Here is a 10009-nt window from a genome sequence, read left to right on the forward strand (position 1 = left end):
TGGTGTTATTGATATATTAATAATATTAAGTCTTCCAACCCATGAACATGGGATGTATTTTCATGTATATGTCTTTAATTTCTTTTGGCAATGCTTCGTAGTTTTCAATGTACAAGCATTTCACTTCCTTGGTTGAGTTAATTCTCAGTATTGTACTCCTTTTGATGTTACTATAAATGGAATTGTTTTTGTAATTTCCTTTTCATATTGTTCATTGTTAGTGTATAAAAATGCAACTGAATTTTGTGTTTTGACTTTGTATCCTACTATTTTTCTGAATTCATATATTAGTTCTAACAGGGTTTTGGTTTTTTTTTTAATCTTCAGGATTTTCTGCATGTAAGATCATATCATCTGTGAACAAAACTAATTTTATGTCTTCCTTTCCAAATTGGATGCATTCTTTAAAAAAGTAGGCTCCATACCCATTGTGGAGCCCAATGCTTGAAATTACAACCCTGAGATCAAGACCTGAGCCAAGATCAAGAGTCGGATGCTTAACTGATTGAGCCACCCAGGCATCTGCTTTTTCTTTTTCTTTAAAAGATTTTATTTATTTATTTATGAGAGAGGGAGAGAGCGAGCAGTGAGGAGGGGCAGAGAGAGAGAGAGAATCCCAAGCTGACTCCACACTGAGCATGGAGCCTGACATGGGGCTCGATTTCCCAACCCTGAGATCATGACCTGAGCTGAAACCAAGAGCTGGACACCCAACTGACTCAGCCACCCAGGCACCCTGTTAAATGCTTTTTCAGCATCAATTGAGATGATCATGTGATGTTCTTCATTCTGTTAATCTAGTGTATTACATTGATTGATTTTTATATGTTAAACCATCTTTCAGTCCAGTCCAGTTGTGGTGCATAATCCTTTTAATACGCTGTTGAATTCAATTTGCTAGTATTTTGTTGAGGATTTTGCATCAATATCATTCGGGATATTGGTTTATAGTTTTCTTGTAGTGTCTGTGTTTGGCTTTGGTATCCAAGTAATGCTGGTCTCAGAATGAGTTAGCAACTGTTCCTCTTCAATGCTTTGGAAAAATTTGAAAAGGTTTGGTGTTGATTCTTCTGTAAATGTTTGGTAGAATTTACTAGGGAAGCCATCTGGCCCTGGGTTTTCTTTTTGGGAGATTTTTGATTACTTATTCAATCTCCTGACTAATTATAGGTCTATTCAGATTTTCTATTTCCTCATGATTCTATCCTGGTAGACTTTGTATTTCTAGAAATTTGTCCATTCTATCCAATTTATTGGCATACAAGTATTTATGATACTCTCTTACAGTCCTTTTTATTTCTGTAAAATTGGGAGTAACATTTCCTCTTTTATTTTTGTGGTAGTTAATTTGGTTCTTCCCTCTTTTTTCTTTGTCAGTCTATTTATCTCTGTTCTAGTCTTTAGTATTTCCTTACTCCTGCTAGATTTTGTTTTATTTCATTCTTGTTTTCTAGTTAAAGTACAAATTTAGGTTATTGATTTGAAACCTTTCCTCTTTTTTAATGTAAGCATTTCCACCAATAAATTTCCCTGTTACCATTGCTCTCACTGCATCCCATAAGTTTTTGGCATATTCTCATGGAATTGGGCAGTTGTTGCTAGTAAATTGCAAGCTCTGCAGCTAGATACATGACTGTTACATCAGTTTGAAGTTTGTTCCCTTGTCAAAAGTTTAACTCTGGTAGAAGTTTGGCCTCACATTCTGGTGTTTGGACATCGATTAGCTAGGATATGTCTGGTCAAAAAGACCTTGGTGGCAAGCCAGATGCATTATCACACCTCACTAGAGGAACGCTGGCTGTTCTAAGCTCTGCCTAGCTGGTCAGGTTGGAGACACCAGGGATCTGTCTTTGACTACCAATGACTCCTTCTAGCAGCACAGCTCCCATTGTGGTCTTACCCCATCCTGTCCTCTCAGCTTCACCATGGGCTGTTCAGGTGGTAACATTTTGAACTGAGGGAGAGCCAAGGAGCTTCTGACCAGACATAGCTGTCTGTGATCTTGGGGCTGTGGGCTTGGCCTAAACATCACATTACTGCTTGGTTTCAGGTTGGACACTGCCAGGTACCTAATGCTTGACCCCTGTTTAAAAGAGGGACTTCAGGGGCGCATGGGTGGCTCAGTTGGTTAAGTGACTGCCTTCGGCTCAGGTCATGATCCCAGGGTCCCGGGATCGAGCCCCACATCGGGCTCCCTGCTTGGCTGGAAGCCTGCTTCTACCTCTCCCACGCCCCCTGCTTGTGTTCCCTCTCATGCTGTCTCGCTCTCTCTGTCAAATAAATAAATAAAATCTTAAAAAAAATAAAAGAGGGACTTCAGTTTCTTTTCAGCTTATTGCAGGAAGGAGTTACACTAGTCCAAGTTAAAAGCAGACCCCAAATGGTTACAAACCTATAAGCTGTGAGGTTTTTAAACTTGTGACAAGGGACAGAAGGGAAATTCTACTCATTGCAAAGAAATTCTCACTTAAGCTTCTGTGAGCCAGAAGCTCTTAAAACCCACGAACCCGTGAACCTTCAGCTGGTCATCCTTAGCTGGTCCATTCTCTAGGAGGAACTGGCATGTGTCCTCATGCCGGTCACCTTGTAGCTGAACTACTTCTTTATATTCTGGGTGCTCAATTACAATACCATTGCAGGAGGGGGGAAAAGATGGCAGAGGAGTAGGGGACCCTATTCCAACCAGTCCCCAGAATTGAGCTGGATATCTACCAGACCACTCTGAGCACCCACAAAATCAGCCTGAGATGTAAGAAGATCTGGATCTCTACAAATAGAATATCACAGGTGGTTGGTTTTGAGGTATGAAGTGGGGAGCCATGATTCCACGGGCAGATATCAGAGGATAAACAGCAGTGGGAGGGTGCCTGGCTGTGGGGATCCTACACCGCCAGTGAGCCACAGCCTCACACGCTGGGGATGGGGCACAGACTTGCAGACCAGTAGCAGTGGGGAAAGGACTTTAGGGCAGCCCCCTGACGGAAACCTGGAGCGGTGGGGGTCATGCCTGCGAAGTGGGAGCAGCTGGCAGTTTTAGAAGCACAAAGGGCAGAGACGTGCCCTGACCTGGAGGCAGGACTGGGAGCGTTGAGGAGGGGCGCACAACCCAGGACACTGCAGTTTATAGCAGCACGGACAGAAACAGAGATAGTGTGGCCTGGAGAACTCACTGAAGAATAGACTGTGATCTCTCTGCTCTGAAGCAGAGGGTTAGAAATGGTCTCTTCTGCTCTGACTCTCGGAAGAGACATGGAAAGCCACCAGGGAAAGCCGCCAGAGAACAAAAGCCCCAAAAAACCGGTTTTCACTGAGACCATCCCCCACCACAGGGGGGCAGGGCAACTCTGCCCAAACAGGGTTGCCTGAGTAACAACGTGGCAGGCCCCTCCCCCAGAAGAGAGGCTGGGAGAACGAGAGGCCAGCAGCCCTAAGGTCCCAAGAAAACAGGTGCACCTTGCTTGGGTTGTGGTCAATAATTTGGACTCTATACATTCCCTCAACCACCCCTCAACAGAATGACTAGGAGGAGGAACCCCCAAAATAGGAAAGACTCAGAGATTATGACTTATGCTGCAGATTTACAAATGGATGCAGATATAACCAAGATGTCGGAGATGGAATTCAGGCTAGCAATTGTGAAGACAATAGCTAGAAATCAATTAATGGCAACATAGAGTCTCTAAGGGCAGAAATGAAAGCTGAATTGGCAGAACTTAAAAATGCTATCAATGAGATCCAATCTAATCTAGATAATTGAACAGCTAGGGTAAGTGAGGCAGAAGAACAAATTAGTGACCTGGAAGACAATTTAATAGATAAAAAGGGAAAAGAGGAGTCCAGGGAAAAACATCTCAGAATCCATGAAAATAGAATCAGAGAAATAAGTGACACCATGAAGCGTTCCAATGTCAGAATCATTGGAATCCCGGAGGGAGTGGAGAGAGAGAGAGGACTAGAAGATGTATTTGAGCAAATCGTAGCTGAGAACTTCCCTAATCTGGGGAATGAAACAAACATTCACGTCTTAGAGGCAGAGAGGACCCCTCCTAAGATCAAGGAAAACAGGCCAACACCCTGGCATGTAATAGTAAAACTCGCAAATCTTAGAACCAAGGAAATCATCTTAAAGATTTTTTTATTTTTTATTTATTTGAGAGAGAGAATGAGATAGAGCATGAGGGGGGGGGAGGGTCAGAGGGAGAGGCAGACTCCCTGCTGAGCAGAGAGCCTGATGCGGGACTCGATCCCGGGACTCCAGGATCATGACCTGAGCCGAAGGCAGTCGCCTAACCAACTGAGCCACCCAGGTGTCCCACCAAGGAAATCATCTTAAGGACAGTTAGGGGGAAGAGATTCCTTATGTACAGAGCAAGGAACATCAGAATAATGTCAGACCTATCCACAGAGACCTGGCAAGCCAGAAAGGCCTGGCAAGACATATTCAGGGTACTAAACGAGAAGAACATGCAGCCAAGAATACTTTATCCTGCAAGGCTGTCATTTAGAATGGATGGATGGAGAGATGCAGAGCTTCCAAGACTGGCAGAAGCTGAAAGAATATGTGACCGCTAAGCCGGCCCTGCAAGAAATATTAAGGGGGGTTCTACAAAAGGAGAAAGACCCCAAAAGTGATATACAACAGAAATTTACAGGGACAGCCTATAAAAACAAGGTCTTCACAGGCAACAAGATGACAATAAATTCATATCTTTCAATAATCACTCTCAATGTGAACGCCCTAAATGCTCCCATAAAATGGCACAGGGTTGCAGATTGGATAAAAAGACAGGACCCATCCATATGCTGTCTACAAGAGACTCATTTTGAACTTAAAAATACAACCAGACTGAAAGTGAAGGGATGGAGATCCATCTTCCATGCCAATGGACCTCAAAAGAAAGCTGGGGTAGCAATTCTTGTATCAGACAAATTAGATTTTAAACTAAAGACTGTAGTTAGAGGCACAGAAGGACACTGTATCATTCTTAAAGGGTCATCCAACAAGAAGATCTAACAATTGTAAACATTTACGCCCCCAACATGGGAGCAGCCATCTACATAAGCCAACTATTAACCAAAGTAGTCCTATTGATAACAATACATTAATTGTAGGGGACCTCAATACTTCACTCTCAGCAATAGACAGATCATCTAAGCAGAAAATCAACAAGGAAACGAGCTTTGAATAACACACTGGACCAGATGGACCTCATAGATATATATAGAACATTCCACCCTAAAACAACAGAAAACTCATTCTTCTCGAGCGCACATGGAACTTTCTCCAGAATAGACCACATACTGGGTCACAAATCAGGTCTCAACCGATACCAAAAGATTGAGATTATTCCCTGCATACTCTCAGAGCATAATGATTTAAAACTGGAACTCAATCAAAAGAAAAAATTTAGAAGAAATTCAAACACTTGGTAAAGACCACTCTGCTCAAGAGTGTTTGGGTCAACCAGGAAATCAAAGAAGAACTTAAACGATTCATGTGAAACCAATGAGAACAAAAACACATTGGTCCAAAACCTATGGGATACTGCCAAGGCTGTCCTAAGGGAAAAATACATAGCCATCCAAGCCTTGCTCAAAAAACAGAAAAATCCCGTATTCACCAACTAACTCTACACCTTAAAGAACTAGAGAAAAAGCAACAAACGATGCCTAACCATGCATTAGAAGAGAAATAATTAAGATTAGAGCAGAGATCAATGAATTAGAAACCAGAAACACAGTAGAAATGAAACCAGAAGTTGGTTCTTTGAAAGAATTAATAAGATCGATAAACCACTGGCCAGACTTATCCAAAAGAAAAGAGAAAGGACCCAAATTAATAAAATTATGAATGAAAGGGGAGAGATCACGACTAACACTAAGGAAATAGAAACAATTATTAGAAATTATTATCAACAACTATATGCCAATAAACTGAGCAATCTGGATGAAATGGAGGCCTTCCTGGAAACCTATAAGCTGCCAAGACTGAAACAGGAAGAAATTGACAACCTGAATAGGCCAATAATCACTAACGAGATTGAAGCAGTGATCAAAAACCTCCCAAAACACAAGAGTCCAGGGCCTGATGGATTCCCTGGGGAATTCTACCAAACATTCAAAGAAGAAATAATACCTATTCTACTGAAGCTGTTTCAAAAAATAGAAACAGAAGGAAAGCTCCCAGATTCATTCTATGAGGCCAGCATTACCTTAATCCCCAAACCAGGCAAAGACCCCATCAAAAAGGAGAATTTCAGACCGATATCCCTGGTGAATATGGATTCCAAAATCCTCAACAAAATCCTAGCTAATAGGATCCAACAATACATTAAGAGAATCATCCACCACGACCAAGTGGGATTTATCCCTGGGATGCAAGGGTGGTTCAACATTCGCAAATCAATCAATGTGATAGAACACATTAATAAGAGGAGAGAGAAGAACCATATGGACCTCTCAATTGATGCAGAAAAAGCATTTGACAAATACAGCATCCTTTCCTGATTAAAACTCTTCAGAGTATAGGGATAGAGGGAACATTCCTCAAGTTCATAAAATCCATCTTTGAAAAACCCACAGCAGATATCATCCTCAATGGGGAAAAGCTGAGAGCCTTTCCCTTAAGATCAGGAACACGTCAAGGATGCCCACTCTTGCCACTATTGTTCAACATAGTAATAGAAGTCCTAGCAACAGCAATCAGACAACAAATAAAAGGCATTCAAATTGGCAAAGAAGAAGTCAAACTCTCTCTTTTCGCAGATGACATGATACTTTATGTGGAAAACCCAAAAGACTCCACCACCAAATTACTAGAACTCATACAGGAATTCAGTAATGTGGCAGGATACAAAATCAATGCACAGAAATCAGTTGCTTTCTTATACACTAACAACGCAACTGTAGAAAGAGAAATTAGAGAAATGATTCCACTTACAATAACACCAAAAACCATAGATACCTCGGAATAAACCTAACCAAAGAGGTGAAAGATCTATACTCTAGGAATTACAGAACTCTCATGAAAGAAACTGAAAAACACACAAAAAGATGGAAAAATATTCCATGCTCATGGATCAGAAGAATAAACATTGTTAAAATGTCTATGTACCCAGAGCAATCTATACCTTCAAAGTCATCCCGATCAAAATTCCAATGACATTTTTCAAAGTGCTGGAACAAACAATCCTAAAAATTGTATGGAATCAGAAAAGACCCCGAATCGCCAAGGAAATGTTGAAAAAGAAAAACAAAGTTGGGGGCATCACATTGCCCGATTTCAAACTATATTACAAAGCTGTGATCCCCAAGACAGCATGGTACTGGCACAAAAACAGACATATAGACCAATGGAACAGAATAGAGAGCCCAGATATGGACCCTCAACTCTATGGTCAAATAATCTTTGACAAAGCAGGAAAAAACATGCAATGGAAAAAAGACAGTCTCTTCAATAAATGGTGCTGGGAAAATTGGACAGCCACATGCAGAAGAATGAAACTCGACCATTCTCTAACACCATACACAAAGATAAACTCAAAATGGATGAAAGACCTCAATGTGAGACAGGAATCCATCAAAATCCTAGAGGAGAGCATAGGCAGTAACTTCTCTGACATTGCCCACAGCAATTTCTTTCAAGATACATCTCCCAAAGCTAGTGAAACAGAAGCAAAAATGAACTTTTGGGACTTCATCAAGATAAAAGGCTTCTGCACAACAAAGGAAACAGTCAACAAAACAAAGTGGCAACCCACAGAATGGGAGAAGATATTTGCAAATGACACTACAGATAAAGGGTGGTATCCAAGATCTATAAAGAACTTCTCAAACTCAACACCCAACAAATAATCAAGTCAAAAAATGGGCAGAAGACATGAACAGACACTTCTCTGAAGAAGACATACAAATGGCTAATAGACACATGAAAAAATATTCATCATCATTGGCCATCAGGGAAATTCAAATCAAAACCACAATGAGATACCACCTTATACCAGTTAGAATGGCAAAAAATGGACAGGGAAAGAAACAACAAATGTTGGAGAGGTTGTGGAGAAAGGGGAACCCTCTTACACTGTTGGTGGGAATGCAAGTTGGTACAGCCACTTTGGAAAACAGTGTGGAGGTGCCTCAGAAAATTAAATATAGAGCTACCCTATGACCCAGCAATTGCACTTCTGGGTATTTACCCCAAAGACACAGATGTAGTGAAAAGAAGGGCCATATGCACCCCAATGTTCGTAGCAGCAATGTCCGCAATAGCCAAACTGTGGAAAGAGCCGAGATGCCCTTCAACAGATAAATGGATAAAGAAGATGTGGTCCGTATATACAATGGAATATTACTCAGCCATCAGAAAGGATGAATACCCAACTTTTACATCAACATGGATGGGACTGGAGGAGATTATGCTAAGTGAAATAAGTCAAGCAGAGAAAGTAAATTATAGTATGGTTTCACTTATTTGTGGAACATAAGGAATAGCATGGAGGACATTAGGAGAAGGAAGGGGGGGAGATCGGAGGGAGAGTTGAACCACAAGAGACTATGGAATCTGTGAAAGAAACTGAGGGTTCTAGAGGGGAGGGGCGTGGGGGGACAGGTTAGCCCGGTGATGGGTATTAAGGAGGGCACGTACTGCATGGAGCACTGGGTGTTATACAAAAACAGTGAATTGTGGATCACCACATCAAAAACTAATGATGCATGGTGACTAACATAACATAATTAAAATAAAATAAAATAAAATAAAAATAACATTGCAGGCAACTTCCTTCTTAAATGCTTTCACTTGTTTCTTTTTTTATCATAATCATCAGTGATCCCTTGGAAAGTAGTATGGGTCTTCCTGCCATTTCTCTGTTGCATTCTTTTTTTTTTTTTTAAAGATTTTATTTATTTATTTGTGAGAGAGAGAATGAGAGACAGAGAGCACAAGAGGGAGGAGGGTCAGAGGGAGAAGCAGACTCCCCACTGAGCAGGGAGCCCGATGCAGGACTCGATCCAGGGACTCCAGGATCATGACCTGAGCCGAAGTCAGTCGCTTAACCGACTGAGCCACCCAGGCGCCCGTGTTGCATTCTTATATGGATAAAATCCTCAGTGCCAGCAGGAAGCAGATCATCACCTTTACTTGCATCAACAAAGGGGTTGAAAGAGTGGAGGTTCTGGATAGCAGACATAATATGATTCCTTTTTTTTTTTATTCTTATGTTTAATCCCCATACATTGCATCATTAGTTTTAGATGTAGTGTTCCATGATTCATTGTTTGTGCATAACACCCTGTGCTCCATGCAGAATGTGCCCTCCTCAATACCCACCACCAGGCTAACCCATCCTCCCACCCCCCTCCCCTCTAGAACCCTCAGTTTGTTTTTCAGAGTCCATCATCTCTCATGGTTCGTCTAATATGATTCCTTTTCTTCAGTAGAAATGGCCTGTGGAAGGAGGCTGTGGGGGAAGGTGGATTGGGGGTATGGAGTGTCCAGAAGCCAGGGGGCAAAAGGGAGAGGCTGCTGTCCTCAGTGGTGGCTTAGTGACTGGAGCTTATTTTCATTTTTGTTTATCTCAAGATATTTTGTAATTTCCTTTTGGACCCGTTTGTTGTTTTAAGAGTGTGTTTTTAAATTCTCACATATTAATGAATTTTCCAGTTATTTTTCTGCTGTTGATTTCTAGTTGCATTCCCTTGTGACCAAAAAAAAAAATTCTTTGCATAATTTCAATCTTTTTATGTTTATTAAGACTTGCTTTGTGTCTACATATGGTCTAACCTAGAGAATGTTCCATGTGTACTTGAGAGAAATGTATTCTGCTATTGTTGCTGTTCATTGGAGTGTTCTGTATCTCTCTGTTAGGTTAAATTGCTCTACAGGGTTGTTCAAGTTCTCTACTTTCTTATTGATAAGCTCTTTGCCTGGTCTTTCTATTATTGAAAGTGGGATATTGGGGGTGCCTGAGTGGCTCAGTCAGTTGGGCATCTGCCTTCACCTTTGGTTGTG

The 10009-nt window shown here is 41.3% G+C and overlaps 1 pseudogene; it reads right to left on the reverse strand.

Moving 5' to 3' along the window:
* Positions 1 to 2467: 2467 nt before the first annotated feature.
* LOC123326028 lies at positions 2468 to 9188 on the reverse strand (annotated as a pseudogene).
* Between the last annotated feature and the right edge of the window lie 821 nt (positions 9189 to 10009).

This window comes from Neomonachus schauinslandi, chromosome 10 (genome assembly GCF_002201575.2).
Source record: "Neomonachus schauinslandi chromosome 10, ASM220157v2, whole genome shotgun sequence".
Lineage (NCBI taxonomy): Eukaryota > Metazoa > Chordata > Mammalia > Carnivora > Phocidae > Neomonachus > Neomonachus schauinslandi.